An 18,241-nucleotide genomic window follows, 5' to 3' on the forward strand; every position below is an offset into this window, starting at 1 on the left:
GGGTCCGCGGTCAAACGACCACCCCTCATCACTGTCAAACGCTCCCTAAAACACTTCTGCGAGCAGGCCTTTCTATTTGACCTGGCCCGGGTATCCTGGAAGGATATTGACCTCATCCCGTCAGTTGATGGGATTCTTTAAAAGTAACTTCCTCACCATCTTAGACAAGCATGCTCCGTTCAAAAAATGCAGAACTAAGAACAGATATAGCCCTTGGTTCACTCTAGACCTGACTGCCCTCGACCAGCACAAAAACATCCTGTGGCGAACTGCAATAGCATCGAATAGTCCCCGCGATATGCAACTGTTCAGGGAAGTCAGGAACCAATACACGCAGTCAGTCAGGAAAGCAAAGACCAGCTTTTTCAAGCAGAAATTAGCATCCTGTAGCTCTAACTCCAAAAAGTTCTGGGACACTGTAAAGTCCATGGAGAACAAGAGCACCTCCTCCCAGCTGCCCACTGCACTGAGGCTAGGTAACATGGTCACCACCGATAAATCCGTGATAAATGAAGACTTCAACAAGCATTTCTCAACGGCTGGCCATGCCTTCCTCCTGGCTACTCCAACCCTGGCCAACAGCTCCGCCCCCGCTGCTACTCGCCCAAGCCTCCCCAGCTTCTCCTTTACCCATACCCAGATAGCAGATGTTCTGAAAGAGCTGCAAAACCTGGACCCATACAAATCAGCTGGGCTTGACAATCTGGACCTTCTATTTCTGAAACTGTCCGCCGCCATTGTCGCACCCCCTATTTCCAGCCTGTTCAACCTCTCCTTCGTATCATCTGAGATCCCCAAGGATTGGAAAGCTGCCGCGGTCATCCCCCTCTTCAAAGGGGGAGACACCCTGGACCCAAACTGTTACAGACCTATATCCATCCTGCCCTGCCTATCTAAGGTCTTCGAAAGCCAAGTCAACAAACAGATCACTGACCATCTCGAATCCCACCGTACCTTCTCCGCTGTGCAATCCGGTTTCTGAGCCGGTCACGGGTGCACCTCAGCCACGCTCAAGGTATTAAACGATATCATAACCGCCATCGATAAAAGACAGTACTGTGCAGCCGCCTTCATCGACCTGGCCAAGGCTTTCGACTCTGTCAATCACCATATTCTTATCGGCAGACTCAGTATCCTCGGTTTTTCTAATGACTGCCTTGCCTGGTTCACCAACTACTTTGCAGACAGAGTTCAGTGTGTCAAATCGGAGGGCATGTTGTCCGGTCCTCTGGCAGTCTCTATGGGGGTACCACAGGGTTCAATTCTCGGGCCGACTCTTTTCTCTGTATATATCAATGATGTTGCTCTTGCTGCGGGCAATTCCCTGATCCACCTCTACGCAGACGACACCATTCTGTATACTTCTGGCCCTTCCTTGGACACTGTGCTATCTACCCTCCAAACGAGCTTCAATGCCATACAACACTCCTTCCGTGGCCTCCAACTGCTCTTAAACGCTATTAAAACCAAATGCATGCTTTTCAACCGGTCGCTGCCTGCACCCGCACGCCAGACTAGCATCACCACCCTGGATGGTTCCGACCTAGAATATGTGGACATCTATAAGTACCTAGGTGTCTGGCTAGACTGCAAACTCTCCTTCCAGACTCATATCAAACATCTCCAATCCAAAATCAAATCGAGAGTCGTCTCTCTATTTCGCAACAAAGCCTCCTTCACTCACACCACCAAACTTGCCCTAGTAAAACTGACTATCCTACCGATCCTCGACTTCGGCGATGTCATCTACAAAATAGCTTCCAATACTCTACTCAGCAAACTGGATGCAGTTTATCACAGTGCCATCCGTTTTGTTACTAAAGCACCTTATACCACCCACCACTGCAACCTGTATGCTCTAGTCGGCTGGCCCTCGCTGGATGTTCGTCGTCAGACCCACTGGCTCCAGGTCATACAAGGCTATGCTAGGTAAAGCGCCACCTTATCTCAGTTCACTGGTCACGATGGCAACACCCACCCGTAGTACGTGCTCCAGTAGGTGTATCTCACTGATCATCCCTAAAGCCAAAACCTAATTTGGCCGCCTTTCCTTCCAGTTCTCTTCCAGTGGTTTATACGTTATCGCTATTTTTGGCTTGAATCAATGCTGTTGTGATGTTTGCTATTGTGGTAAGCTAATATAACGCTATATTGTGTTTTCGCTGTAAAACACTTAGAAAATCTGAAATTTTGGCTGGATTCACAAGATCTGTGTCTTTCATTTGCTGTACGCTGTGTATTTTTAAGAAATGTTTTATGATGAGTAATTAGGTAATACACGATGGTCTCTGTAGTTATTCTAGTTGCTTTGGTGAGAGTTGTGATGGTGGCTGCAATGGTAAACTATGATTTATACCTGAAATATGCACATTTTTCTAACAAAACATATGCTATACAATAAATATGTTATCAGACTGTCATCTGAGGAAGTTGTTTCTTGGTTAGTGGCTATTTATATCTTTATTTGGTCGAAATTGTGACAGCTACCTATGCAGGAAAAAAATGGTGGACAAAAAAAGTTGTGTCTTTTGCTATCGTGGTTAGCTAATAGATTTACATATTGTGTCTCCCCTGTAAAACATTCTAAAAATCAGAAATGATGGCTGGATTCACAAGATGTGTATCTTTCATCTGGTGTCTTGGACTTGAGATTTAATGATATTTAGATGCTAGTATTTACTTGTGACGCTATGCTAGGCTATGCTAGTCAGCTTTTTTTACTGACGGGGGTGCTCCCGGATCCGGGTTTGGGAGGAACTAGAAGTTAAATGCTCCGCAATTTAGAATATTAGTGAATCGCTATGTCTACAGCAAAAGACCAAAAAGATAGAAGCGGTGTGGGTCAAAGATAGATCAAACAGCTTATATACATTTATTCAGGAGAATCGCATTGAATCAGGCTATTCGTTTCAGTGCATTTGCGTTAGCCTAAACGGAACCGAAAACACCCCAGCCTGTTTTCATCACAGATCATGATAAAGCCTGAACATTTCAGCTATATCTGTCATTGATTTAGCCCACTTTCACCTACAGATTTGATACACATGAAGGCCTATATTTAATCTGGATTTGACAAACAATAGCCTGACTAGAATCCTTTAACTAAATGTAGTCCTAATAATAAGCTTAGATTGTTTTCCTATTCAATTGCATAGGCTAACCATTGCTAGCTTGAGCTTTTTATGAATAAACAGGCATTGGGATAAAAAAATAAGTTTTGATGACAATAACAGTAGCTGTAGATGATGTAATGAAAAGTTGGAGTGTGGTTGGTAATGGAGGACATCAGGTGGATCCATGTCTGGGTGTTGGGCAGAACCGCTAGGTCCTGGAGAACAGGAGCAGAGAAAAGGTTACAGGGTAGGAGACAGAGACGTAAACAAGCAAACACACAGGTTACAGGTTGATCAGGTATGTAAAAATACAGTTATTGAACGATTTAATTTAAATGTTTGATTAGACATGCAATAATGTTAATGGCAGACAGAAAAGAAAGGATACCTGTCTGTCATTTTTATGTCAGTGGGGTTGCTGAGGTTAGGGATGGTCCCTAGAAAAGATGAGAGAGGTGAGTTGTGAGAGAAACTCAGGGGTGGTGTCATGGCCACACCTTAACAGTACCTACCTGGCAGCGGAGCTAACGTGTCCCAGTGGTTAGCCTTGAGATTGACTATTTGGAGAAACCCCTGGGCCAGTGTTGGTACTGCTGACAGCATGGCAATGCCGCCCACTGAGAGGTAGCAAATAGTAATCATCTGATATTTTTATATTCACCTTAATTGATGGTGACCCCAGCTTGGAGCGAAAGAGCAGCAAGTTTTCCCAGGTATCACCTTCCTTTCATCCTTCTTCCAAACTAAGTCATTCGCCCAGATGTCGAAGCACTTGGTCCGCTTCTTGATTCTCCTCCGGTAGCTCTCCTTCTGTTTCTCCTGCACCTTGTCAATGTTCAGTCTCACCTTGATTGATAATAGAAATAAATGCAATTATATTTAATATTATTACAGATACATCTCTTACATGTCTCTTGGAGGGACAGAAAATAAATTAACACCCGACAATAATTTTTACCTGGTCAAAAACCTCCAGATCCTTCTCAGCCCGTGCCTGAAGGTGGTCCTCGAAGGTGTTCTGACCTGGTTCGACAACTTCCACCACATCAGGTGGAGTTTCAGGGATCTCAAAGTACGTTATCCAAAAATAACAATAGACAAACAACAACACTAAGTCAATCACAAATTTTAAATACTACAGTATATGCAATAATTGTATATATAATTGCATTGTTTACCTCAGTCAACAGCTGCAGCTCCCATCCATACAGCAGTCGATAGGGTGAGTACTCTGGAGGCCTAGACGCTGCTGTTGTGTGCAAAGAGAATGACCTTCAGCTTGTCCTTCCACCATTCCTGGTAACCGTCAAGGGACTTGCCCATGGCAGTCTTGAGGGTCTGGTTGGTCCGTTCATCTAAAACTGGAGGAGGTGTCACGCCCTGACCTTAGAGATCCTTATTTATTCTCTATGTTTGGTTGGGTCAGGGTGTGACTCGGGTGGGGAAATCGATGCTTTCTATTTCTTTGTTGTTTTGCCGATTGTGGTTCCCAATCAGAGGCAGCTGTCTATCGTTGTCTCTGATTGGGGATCATATATAAGTTGTGATTTTCTGTTTGGGTTTTGTGGGGTGTTTATTCTGTTTAGTGTCTGTGCCTGCCGGAACTGTTCGCTTTCGTTTTTGGATTTGTTATTTTTGTTTGAGTGTTTTTGTAAATAAATATCATGAACACTTTCCACGCTGCGCTTTGGTCCACTCTTCCTTCCACCGACGACGAGCGTTACAGGAGGGGGTAGGAAAGTGCAATCTATTGACAATGGAAGATGTTGAAATGTCTGATTATGTACCATGGAAAATGTATTAATTTAATAAATATTAAAACAAACTATTGGTGACAGAATATAACTTATAATATCCGTACCTTGTTCCAGAGTTCATGACCTCGGTCACTCAAGATGACCTCAGGAGAATCGTCTTGTCCTTGATGGGCATCATACAAAAGGAAAATCAATTGTTGGTTCCAAGCACACTTTTTAAATGGGTTACAGAAGGGAATTTAGAGTTAAGCATGTTCTCTTCCTTTACTGACCTTAAAATCTCTTTGGGATCGGTGTCCCGCTAGCGTGCCACTACAACAACATCCGGTGAAATTGTAGAGCGCGAAATTCAAAATACAAAAATCGTAATATTAAACATTCATGAAAATACAAGCATCTTACATCATTTAAAAGCTTAACTTCTTGTTAATCCAACCGCGTTGTCAGATTTCAAAAAGGCTTTACGGCGAAAGCATAACGTGCGATTATCTGAGGACAGCACCCCACATCAAAATACTTTTCCAAACCGGTATAGGCATTACAAAAGCACAAATAGCGATAAAATAAATCACTTACCTTTGAAGATCGTCCTCTGTTTGCAATCCCAAGGGTCCCAGCTACACAATGATTGGTCATTTTGTTCGATAAAGTCTCTCTTTATATCCAAAAAAGTCAGTTTAGTTGGCGCCATTGATTTCAGTAATCCACTCGTTCAACGTGCATTCAAACTAATCCAAAAAGTTACCGGTAAAGTTCGTCCAAACAAGTCAAATGATGTTTCTAATTAATCTTCAGGTACTCTAATATCTAAATAAATTATCATATTTAAGACGGAGAATAGTATGTTCAGTAGGGAAGATAAATGATGAAGTGCGCGCACCTCATTCACACACGCAACAAGACTACTTTTCTAATGAGGGACACCTTGGATAAACTACTTGTTTGTTTTTCAAGAAACAAGCCTGAAACCCTGTCTAAAGACTGTTGACATCTAGTGGAAGCCATGGGAACTGGAATCTGGGTCCTATTTATTTGTTTTTCTTATAGGCTAGCATTGAAATGGCCTGTGACCTCAAAAAAACATTTTCCGGATGGATTTTCCTCTGGGTTTTGCCTGCCATATCAGTTCTGTTATACTCAGACATTATTTTAACAGTTTTTAGAAACTTCGGAGTGTTTTTCATCCAATGCTACCAATTATATGCATATCCTAGCTTCTGGGCCTGAGTAACAGGCTGTTTACTTTGGGCACGTTAGTCATCCGAACTTCCGAACACTGCCCCCTAGCCTTAAGAGGTGAGTATTGCCTCCACTCACTTGGTAAAGTAATCGGTCCTCGTCAGACACCAGCTGTTGCCATTCCTGGATTTCATGAAGGGTCCGATGAGGTCCACCCCTAACATTTAAAGTGTTAGAGAGGATTACTTCATTCTTACCCAAATCTGTGTCAGTCAGTATGCTGATTTTCATATTTGTAAGGATAATGACACACATTCTATAATATTGAACTCTTCTGTGGTCAAATAAAGCAACCATTACAAAACAACTTATCAGGGCAAAACTCCTGCGTCACAGTCTTCACCCTCTTAAACTTCTGTCAGGCTGGACAGGTACTGACCTTTAAGCACAAGGTGACAAATTGAAATGCTGTGTTCTCTCTCATTAAAACCATAATAATTTCAGATTTAATAGAATGTGATTGATAAACAAAAGGTTATTTCACTTGCTCAGCTGTCCCCATCCTTGACAATCCCACACCAAAAGAAGCGTAGGTTGATTTTGGCAATCATGAGCTTCACTTTGAAATGGCCAACATGCATCTCGGTCAGCATGGCCTATAACTAAATGTATAGCTAGCAACTTGTAGATGACCAACTAGCTAGATGTAAAATGGTTGTTCATAGCTAAATCCTTCCAGTTATGTAATAGAAGTTAACTGCTTAGCGTTACCCTGAATAGTGCATTTCTGCCCCCTACGAATGTTGCACCTCTTGTCGAGATCAGTGCTGCCATAGTACTTCGCCTGGTTGGAAAGATTAAATAAAATCTCCTCGAGGGATGCCATTGAAGTGAAAACTACACATAAACAGAAAGCTACAATAACAGTTAGCTAGCTAACATTAGCTAAATAAAACTGTCTGGCTAGCTACCTAGCTGACTAGGCAGGCTGATGTAAGTAAATAAGTAACGTTACAGTAGCACTAGCAATTTCAATCTAAAAAAAGCTTAAACTATTTATTCCTATTTAACAATATTTTGTTATATAAAAACAAAGACATTGTAAAGACCCTGGGTTTATAAGCGCGGAAATCGACTCTGCCGCTTGAGCATGCTTTTGCGGCACAGTCGATAGCGAGCCGGACCTCGAGCTAGAAGGTCGAGGGTTCGAGACCTGCTCCCTGCTGTTTCATTACAATATGGTAAAGAAAGAGTATACTCTTTCCAGTGTTCTGAAGCATTAGGTACCGTCAAAAACACGCTTCTTCTTCTTCTTCCTGAGAAGGAAGAGCATTTTTGGACAGTGTCCTTTGCAATCCCTCAGCAGTGAAGTCCGGAAACCCAGAAACCTTTCAGAATCTGGCTGTGTTTTCCTGTCTTTTGTTTTAACGAGCAAAGTGCAAAGAAATGTTAATTCAGGTTGAATGTGAATTTTTGCTTGAATTTGGTTAAAAGGACAGTGAATCTGTTCATAATTTGAAAACTCACTATGAAGCTCCTGTGTGTACACACATAGTTTAATCTCTGTGAGATTATTCTGAATTGAAGACGTGTGTTACCATGTTGTTTTAGCCTATTGATGATAGTCATATACTCTGTGTAATTCTGTAATGTATCTGTCACACCCTGATATGTTTCACCTGTCTTTGTGATTGTCTCCACCCCCCTCCAGGTGTTGCCCATCTTCCCCATTATCCCCTGTGTATTTATACCTGTGTTCTCTGTTTGTCTGTTGCCAGCTCGTTTTGTTTGTGAAACCTACCAGCATTTGTTCACCTGTTTCTTGCTCCTGTTTTCTAGTCCTTCCCGGTTTTGACCTTTCTGCCTGCCCTGACCCTGAGACTGCCTAAAGTCCTGTACCTTACCCCACCTTACTGGATTATTGACCCCTACCTGCTCTGAGACTGCCTGCCATTCTGAACCCCTTGCACCCTCTCTGGATTATTGACCCCTGCCTGTCTTTGACCTGTTGTTTGCCTGCCCCTGTTTAAGGAATACACTTTTGTTTCTTCTACACTGTCTGCATCTGGGTCATACCTTAAATGTGATAGTACAAACTGGCTATGACTGACCCAGCAGACTCGGACCAGCTCCGCAACAACGCTCTATTGGCTGGGTCACCCACAATACCACCCCCATCAACCCATGTGTGTCAGGGAACCACAGCGAGACGATCCAGTTCCTGCTCATTAAGTCTTCTCAGGTTCCCGTGGTATTGGGATTCTCCTGGCTCCAGCGGCACAATCCCCTCATTGACTGCTCTGCCGGTGCCATCATGGGCTGGAGCCCCTTCTGTAACGCCCATTGCCTGAAATCAGCGCAGCCTGGCTCGGGACGTTTTCTTGGGAGCTCGGAAGCTGCCCCGGACCTCGCCACCATTTCCACAAAGTACCAGGACCTTCGGGATGTGTTCAGTAAGGCCCGGGTCACTTCGCTGCTGCCGCACCGACCATATGACTGCGGGATTGATCTTCTCCCAGGCACCACTCTGCCCAGGGGACGACTGTACTCTCTGTCGGGTCCGGAGACCAAGGCTATGGAGACCTAGATTGAGGACTACCTAGCTGCTGGGTTCTTCCATCCTTCTGCCTCCCCTGCCTGGCGCAGGGTTCTTTGTGGGGAAGAAGGACAAAACCTGTGCGCCCATGCATCAACTACCGAGGTCTCAACGACATCATTGGTGAAGAACCGCTGCCCGCTGCCGCTCATCTCCTTGGCCTTCGAGCTGCTCCAGAGGGCCACCATGTTCTTCAAGCTGGACCTACGGAATGCCTACCACCTGGTGCGGATACGGGAAGTGGACGAGTGGAAAACTGCCTTCCACACGGCCAGCGGTCACTACGAGTATCTGGTCATGCCTTTTGGCCCCACCAATGCCCCTGCTGTGTTCCAGGCTCTGGTGAATGATGTTCTCCGTGACATGTTGAACCGGTTCGTTTTTATCTACCTCGATGACATCCTCGTCTTTTCCCGCTCCACCCAAGAACACGTGCTCCATGTCCGACAAGTTCTCCAGCGTCTCCTGGAGAACCAGCTTTTTTTTTAAAGCAGAAGTGTGAATTCCATCGCTCCACCATCCCCTTTCTGGGTTGCGTCATCGCTGCAGGAAACATACAGATGGATCGCGGGAAGGTGAGAGCGGTGGTGGATTGGCCCCAGCCTATGTCCAGAGTACAGCTGCAGCGTTTCCTAGGATTTGCCTACTTTTATTGCCGCTTTATATGGGGCAACAGCACCCTAGCTTTCCCCCATGTCTGCACTCACCTCTCCCAAGGTTCCGTTCACATGGTCCCCAGCTGCTGACCGGGCGTTCCGGGATCTCAAACACCACTTCACCACAGCTCCCATCTTGGTTCACCCTGACCCCTACATGGAGCCCAAAAGGGTTCTTACTGGAAACAAAAAGGATTCTCCTTTGGTGACAGCCAAAGAGCTCTGTTGGAACCCCTTTTTCGAAGAGTCTACTCAACAAGTTCAACCTGTTCAGTTTACACCATTTCATTCTGTACTCAAACATATGCCTGATATTCAAGATAACACACAACATAGCACAAATCTCTGCCGACCTCAGCTCAGACTTAAATAGCAGTTCCAAGAACCTCAACCAAGAGTGACGGTAGTATCCTCAAACAGACAAAAACGAGACACAAGAGGGCACCCCGCACTCATTTTAGATCCCGAGGGGTCTTTTATTTTCATACTGTACACTCTCACTCTCAGCACTATCTCCGTTGCCATCTTCCATTTATGGCATGTCAACAATGACACAGACGGTCACATCACACGTCTTTTCTTGGAACTCCATCCACCCACCCACCCACCCACCCACCCACCCACCCACCCACACACACACACGTAGCATCTTGTTTACATTTCTCACATTTTAGGCATCCAGCTGAGGCCTTGAATGGATTATGTTGCACTAGGGTATGTATGTACAGTAATTTTCAGTGTGGAGACAAATGAGTTGTGGAGGGAGAGTAGTGGGGGTGGTGAGTTGAACAGCTGCAGTGATGCTGATCGGTTGCTCTGGCTCATTACTTCTTCTTGACTAAAATAAATTTGTTTGACATTACCATAGTTCAGCAGCTGAAAAGCCTTCATTAACATACTCCCAGAGATAGCAAGACATTCAGTATTCACTGAGTAAAGTAACCTACCCATCCTCATTTACAATTTAATGAATCAATTAAATGAATTAAACAATAGCACATTCAATGACGTTATTATTTTAGACTATAAGCTACTCCTGTGTCTACCTTGAACAATATCGTAATCATTGAATAAAGTAGCTTACCCATCCACATTTACAATTTCATTCACCAATTAGATAAATAATACTAGCACATACAGTTACAGTTACAGTTACATTATTGTAGAATAGTCTACTCCTGTATCCACACTATATTAGGATACCGTTAGGATTTCATTGGTCTTGTCAGTCATGATTTTAAGTCTTCAATCGAAATTGTATGTTGTACCTCGTTTCCCTTCTTCAGTGAAAAGTAGTTATGGATCCCCCATTCAATTCAGTTTGAGTGTGAATGTGTAGGCCTAGTGGCAGTGGAAAAATAAACTCATAGCTCCAGCACACAATGGCATATAGGAGTAGTGTATTACAATTTAAAATATGTATATATCCTATAATACAATGGCATGTAGGGATAGTCTATTACAATGTAAAATAGGAATATATCCTAAAGCGCCACGTGTGTATATTTTAATTTACAATTGAATTAATCCATGAAATACTACTAGCACATCAAATTACTTTATCATTGGGATATCCCAAGCATCCCGAATAGCATGGACCCTCTGGGAAAGCCTATGAACTTGTCTATTCGACTGAAAGCCACGGACACAACTCTTATTGGTTGTCTGATGTAGGCTACTGGGAACAACACAGTCTGTGATTGGCTAAGAACCTTTAGATCTGTATACAGCAAGATAATATTACATACCATCCCATGAGTTGTTGAGGGAAAGACAGATTACCTATAGATTGGACATCATCTTTTCTAGGCCATGAGTGATATCTGGAAATACACAAGCCGTAGGCTACACTATAGCTCAAGGTGGTTACATCGGGAATGTTGGCTTGCATGGGAAAAGCGGTAAGTTTCTAACATTTATGGTTGAGATTTATTTAATATAAATATAATCTATGCACTTTATGAGGTGTCACACAGACATTAGTAAGGCGTTGGTATCGTCATGTCAGTCAGATGTTCAATGGTAGGCGACAGCCACACGGTGGTACTGTTGCCTAGGCTGAATTTAGGCCTTTATCACCCCCCATACTCAACATTCAAGTGTTCTAATGTCCTTTTCGCATGAACAGGTGAATAAAGCGCCTGTATTCTTAATTTCACATGTTGTGAGCACATGTTAAGTATTTTTTGCATTTACAAGTGTAGAAAACACGTGACTTCTATAAAGTTCCTTTTCAAATTACAAATTTCCCTGTTTAAATCTTAGTGGACTTTTACAGTGCATTCAGAAAGTATTCAGACCCCTTGATTATTTTCACATTTTGTTACCATACAACTTTATTCTAAAATGAATTAAATCGTTTTTTACCCTCATCAATCTACACACAATACCCCATAATGACAAAGCAAAATGTTTTTTTTGCAAATGTATTAAAAAGATATTGGCACACTTGCACTTTCTTCAAATAATGCACAATTTGTTACAGAAAACTGTTGAAATTAAAACATATTTTGGTATCCACATATGTATGTCTTTGGTGTGCAGTTGAACAAAACAAAAAATGGTTGATAATTCCACAAAGAAATCCTAAAATGGACTGGACAATATTATTGGCACCTTCTAGAAGTAGTTAAAAATAATTAGATTTCAAATAATTAGATTTTTCTTTGTCGGTACAGTGGACTGCTTGGTAAGGGCAGTTGATGTTATCTTAGTGGTAGCTACTGTAGTTCTTGCAGCCACTTCCACTGTTGTTATCTTTCTAGTTATCACAGGCTCTTCCTGTTTAGGTATTGGCGTAGGACCAATTCTAATGACTGTGCTGCTACTCCCTTCAGTCAATCTTGTTCTCGTTATTTCAACAATATGTTCTTCACCTTCCACTGGTTCAATCTTGTTCATGATGAGCACCCACTCGTCTTTTTCTTTGATTAACGTCAGGTCACATCCTTTCGGGTCCCAAACGACTTCTCCCTTTGTTTGGTGATGTGTCCATCCACAGAGTGTAATCTCTGGTAAGGGTTTGATCCTTATGATTGAGATAGACTTCAGTTCTCCTGCTTCTGTTATGAGTTGAGGTGGAACAGAGATTCTAACCCTGTCCTTCTTTTTAGATTGTTCGGCTGGTTCCTCTCCTCTTCCTGTTTCCCGAATACACCTTGATTGTGCGTGAGTCTGTTGTTTCTATACTAGCGTTCACTGTTACTTCTGTTATGTCAATGTCATTATTCTTTTGTTGTTCTAACTTCAATTGTCTGTTAAGGAGACCATTCAAGAGCTGAAATGTCAATTGTGGGGAAATCCCCATTTTCTTCAGCTTGCGGGACTTTTCCTCCTCTTTGTGGGGTCTCTCCTTCTGTTCATTGTGAGGCCTCACCTCCTCTTTCTTCCCCTGAGGCTCCCTCCTCAGGCTAGACTGGGATTCCATCCTGAAGGGTGTCAATTTTAGGGAAGAGATGTTCCCATTCTGTAGGTGGTACTTCGGGGTCCCACTGTGGAGGGCTTCCGTCAAGGAGGTCTGCCACAATAGGTATGTCATCAAGAGTAGCAGGCATGTTACTCCCTCCCATCCCTGGACTCTCTGGCCCCACAGGAGAGAATACTGGTTGTTCGCAGGTTCTCTCTCCATGGGGCATTCAACAATCTCAGCTCTGTAGATTTTGCTGCGAAGAGACAGAATCACTTGATAATTTATTCTGATGTTGCTCCTATGTAGCTTGTTTCTGGTCACAGGTTCAGAAATGGTAAAAAAAAAATCACAACATTCACTTAAAATTAAGCAAAAGTCAATCAATCAAAAATATAATAATACTCGTTGAAAAGGTTTTCATCTTTACCTCACAATCTGTGGATAACATGCAATTAGAAAAGTTCAAAATGTATGTAAAACATCACAGCACATTTAAAAAATATATGGCACATGGAAACCAAACGAGGGTGGTCTATGGTGATAGGTGGGATGGGCTGAGAGTGGTTGTGGGGTGGGATTAAATACTTTATGTTCGGTAATGTATTATTGTTATGTGATTGCTGTATATAAAAGTACCATGTATGTCAAATTTGTATTGAAAAAGTATGTATATGTAGCTGAAAAGCTGTAAAAAAATAAAATAAAAATTGTTCCTCCGAATTGGGGTATTAGTGGATGGGTTGATAAAAAAATATTTTTAAAAAGTAGAATACACCAGGTGCAATTTCGAAATTGGGTTGTGAATTTGTCTCGTTACATTACCTTCAGGAAGTATTCACACTCCTTGTTTTTTCCTAATTTTGTTGTCTTACATCCTGAATTTAAAATGGATTAAATTTAGCGTTTTTGTAAATGGCCTAAATAACAATACCACATAATGTCAAAGTGGAATTGTTTTTTCAAAACTTTTACAAATAAATTAAAACTGAAAAGCTGAAATGTCTTGAGTCAATAAGTATTCAACCCTTTGTTATGGCAAGCTTAAATAAGTTAATGGGTAAAAATATACTTAACAAGAACCCTAATAAGTTGCATGGACTCACTCTGTGCAATAATAGTGTTTAACATGATTTTTTAATTACTATCTCATCTCTGTACCCCAGACATGCAATTATCTGTAAAGTCCCTCAGTCGAGCAGTGAATTTCAAACGCAGATTCAACCACAAAGACCAGGGAGGTTTTCCAATGCCTCACAAAGAGGGTTACCTACTGGTAGATAAAAAATAAATAAAAAGCAGACATTGAATACCCCTTTGAGTATGGTGAAGTTATTAATTACACTTGAATGTTGTATCAATACACTCAGTCACTACAAAGATAACGGCATCCTTCCTAACTCAGCTGCCGAAGAGGAAGGTAACCACTCAGGGATTTCACCAAGAGGCCAATAGTGACCATAAAACAGTTACAGAGTTTAATGGCTGTGATAGGAGAAAACAGGATGGATCAACAACATTGTGGTTACTCCACAATACTAACCTTAATTGACAGAGTGAACAGGAAGGCTGTACAGAATAGAAATATTCCAAAACATGTATCCTGCAAAGAATTTTTCAAAGCAATTAACTTTTGTCCTGAACATGTTTGAGGCAAATCCAACATAACCCATTACTGAGTACCACTCTCCACATTTTCAAGCATAGTGCTGACTGCATCATGTTATTGGTATGCTTGTAATCGATAAGGACTGGGGAGTTTTTCAGGATAAAAAAGAAAAGGAATGGAGCTAAACACAGGCAAAATCCTAGAGGAAAACCTGGTTCAGTCTGCTTTCCACTAGACACTGGGAGATGAATTGCCCTTTCGGCAGAACAATAACCTAAAACACAAGGCCAAATCTAAACTGGAGTTGCTTACCAATGCAACAGTATAACTTTATGGCGTCCCCTCGCCCCGACCCGGGCGCGAACCAGGGACCATCTGCACACATCAACAACAGTCACCCACGAAGCATCGTTACCCATCGCTCCACAAAAGCCACGGCTCTTGCAGAGCAAGGGGAACCACTACATCAAGGTTTCAGAGCAAGTGATGTCACCGACTGAAAGGCTGCTAGCGCGCACCACCGCTAACTAGCTAGCCATTTCACATCGGTTACATTCACCCCCCTTTCCCGCAGCAACCAGTGATCCGGGTCAACAGCATCAATGTAACAGTATAACTTTAGTCCGTCCCCTCACCCCGACCCGGGCGCGAACCAGGGACCATCTGCACACATCAACAACAGTCACCCACGAAGCGTCGTTACCCATCGCTCCACAAAGGCCGCGGCCCTTGCAGAGCAAGGGGAACCACTTCTTCAAGGTTTCAGAGCAAGTGACGTCACCGACTGAAAGGCTGCTGGCGCGCACCACCGCTAACTAGCTAGCCATTTCACATCGGTTACACCAAGAAGACAGTGAATGTTGCTAAGTGGCCGAGTTACTGTTTTGACTTAAATATACAGTCATATCTATGGCAAGACCTGCAAATGGTTGTCTAGCAATGATCAACAGACAATTTGACATAGTTGAATCCTTTTGAAAATAATAATGTGCAAATGTTGCACGATCCAGATGTGGAAAGTGATTAGAGACTAACATCTGTAATCGCTGCCAAAGGTGCTTCTACAAAGTATTGACTCAGGGGTGTGAATACTTACGTATATTAGACATTTCTGTATTTAATTTTCAATAAATGTGAAAACATTTCTAAAAACATGTTTTCACTTTGTCATTTTGGGGTATTGTGTGTAGATGGGTGAGAAAATATATATAATTAATTAATTTTGAATTCAGGCTGTAATACAACAAAATGTGGAATAAGTCAAGGGGTATGAATACTTTATGAAGGCACTGTATGTCAGTCACTGGCAGTCACTCAATAAGCAATGTCACTTAATACATTTTTAGATTGGTATTTAGTCTAGCCTGCTATCTAAGCGTGTACTAATTGTGGCCGAATACCAACCGGGCACGCAGAGCATGTGTCAAGGGGCTTTGGCCTCCAGGGGGCCCCCATTGATTTTGTTAGTCACTCTCACTCAGATATCATATTAAAATGGCATTACAAAATGTGCAGAATTCCAGGAAATTAGCTTTAAATTGGCAAAAATGTTTCTCCACCCCATGTCAAAATGGGTGGAATGAAAAAGAAATTAGCTGTAAAACAAATTAACTGTAAAACTGCACAGCTGTACTCTACTTTCTATCTACAGCCCAAAATATTTTTGGTGTTTCAAATACAGTGTATTGCATTGTGGCAAATGGAATGGGTGGAGTGGAAAGTGCTGCTGGGTATTTAGACCACAGTCCCCTATGAAATAACACCATATATCGATTCTACAGACCATACGGAGTATTCCCAACCCCTCTTTAACTTCGGCACATAGAACCGTTTTTTCTCTATAAGTCAATATGTAATTAATTTAGTGTACTGCAATGCAGTGAATTAAACCAGTTGGTCAGCACAAGAGACCATTTAAAGTTTTGCAGACTCTTGAGTAATTCCAATTACATATATTAGTATTTTATTGAAAATGTATTTCTTTCTGTTAAGCCTACACCATAGCTTACAAATCAAATCAAATGTATTTATATAGCTCTTCTTACATCAGCTGATATCTCAAAGTGCTGTACAGAAACCCAGCCTAAAACCCCAAACAGCAAGCAATGCAGGTGTAGAAGCACGGTGGCTAGGAAAAACTCCCTAGAAAGGCCAAAACCAAGGAAGAAACCTAGAGAGGAACCAGGCTATGAGGGGTGGCCAGTCCTCTTCTGGCTATGCCGGGTGGAGATTCTAACAGAACATGGCCAAGATGTTCAAATGTTCATAAATGACCAGCATGGTCAAATAATAATAATCACATTAGTTGTCGAGGGTGCAACAGGTCAGCACCTCAGGAGTAAATGTCAGTTGGCTTTTCATAGCCGATCATTGAGAGTATCTCTACCGCTCCTGCTGTCTCTAGAGAGTTGAAAACAGCAGGTCTGAGACAGGTAGCATGTCCGGTGAACAGGTCAGGGTTCCATAGCCGCAGGCAGAACAGTTGAAACTGGAGCAGCAGCATGGCCAGGTGGACTGGGGACAGCAAGGAGTCATCATGCCAGGTAGTCTTGAGGCATGGTCCTAGGGCTCAGGTCCCCCGAGAGAGAGGAAGAAAGAAAGAGAGAATTAGAGAGAGCATACTTAAATTCACACAGGACACAGAAATACTCCAGATATAACAGACTGACCCTAGCCGCCCGACACAAACTACTGCAGCATAAATACTGGAGGCTGAGACAGGAGGGGTCAGGAGACACTGTGGCCCCATCCGATGATACCCCTGGAAAGGGCCAAACAGGCAGGATATAACCACACCCACTTTGCCAAAGCACAGCACCCACACCACTAGAGGGATACCTTCAAACACCAACTTACCATCCTGAGACAAGGCCGAGCATAGCCCACAGAGATCTCCGCCACGGCACAACCCAAGGGGGGCGCCAACCCAGACAGGAAGACCACGTCAGTGACTCAACCCACTCAAGTGACGCACCCCTCCTAGGGACGGCATGGAAGAGCACCAGTAAGCCAGTGACTCGGCCGCTGTAATAGGGTTAGAGGCAGAGAATCCCAGTGGAGAGAGGGGAACCGGCTAGGCAGAGACCGCAAGGGCGGTTCATTGCTCCAGTGCCTTTCTATTCACCTTCACACTCCCGGGCCAGACTACACTCAATCATAGGACCTACTGAAGAGATGAGTCTTCAATAAAGACTTAAAGGTTGAGACCGAGTCTGCGTCTCTCACATGGGTAGGCAGAACATTCCATAAAAATGGAGCTCTATAGGAGAAAGCCCTGCCTCCAGCTGTTTGCTTAGAAATTCTAGGGACAATTAGGAGGCCTGCGTCTTGTGACCGTAGCGTACGTGTAGGTATGTACAGCAGGACCAAATTGGAAAGATTGGTAGGAGCAAGCATCTGTAATGCTTTGTAGGTTAGCAGTAAAACCTTGAAATCAGCACTTGCCTTAACAGGAAGCCAGTGTAGGGAGGCTAGCACTGGAGTAATACGATAAAATGTTTTGGTTCCAGTCAGGATTCTAGCAGCCATATTTAGCACTAACTGAAGTTCATTTAGTGCTTTATCCGGGTAGCCGGAAAGTAGAGCATTGCAGTAGTCTAACCTAGAAGTAACAAAAGCATGGATTCATTTTTCTGCATCAACTTTGGACAGAAATACTGCTATACAATAAAAGTAAAATCATGTAAAATTATCTATTCACTTTTTTTAAGGTGGTTTCAATGCTGTGAAAAACAGTTGTACTGCAGTAGACCTAAAAGAAAAAAATATTCCTGAAGTTGTATTTGCAGGGGACTCCTATTTTGAAAAAAGGAAAATAATCCATGCCTGTGCTGCCAGCATAATACCCTGCTGCAAGGAGAACTGTAGCTAGAATTGCAAAATTCCAATTAATTTTCAATAAATGCCTTGTTTTTCCAGACATCCT

The sequence above is a fragment of the Salvelinus fontinalis genome, chromosome 26, assembly GCF_029448725.1.
Source record: "Salvelinus fontinalis isolate EN_2023a chromosome 26, ASM2944872v1, whole genome shotgun sequence".
NCBI classification, from domain to species: Eukaryota; Metazoa; Chordata; class Actinopteri; order Salmoniformes; family Salmonidae; genus Salvelinus; species Salvelinus fontinalis.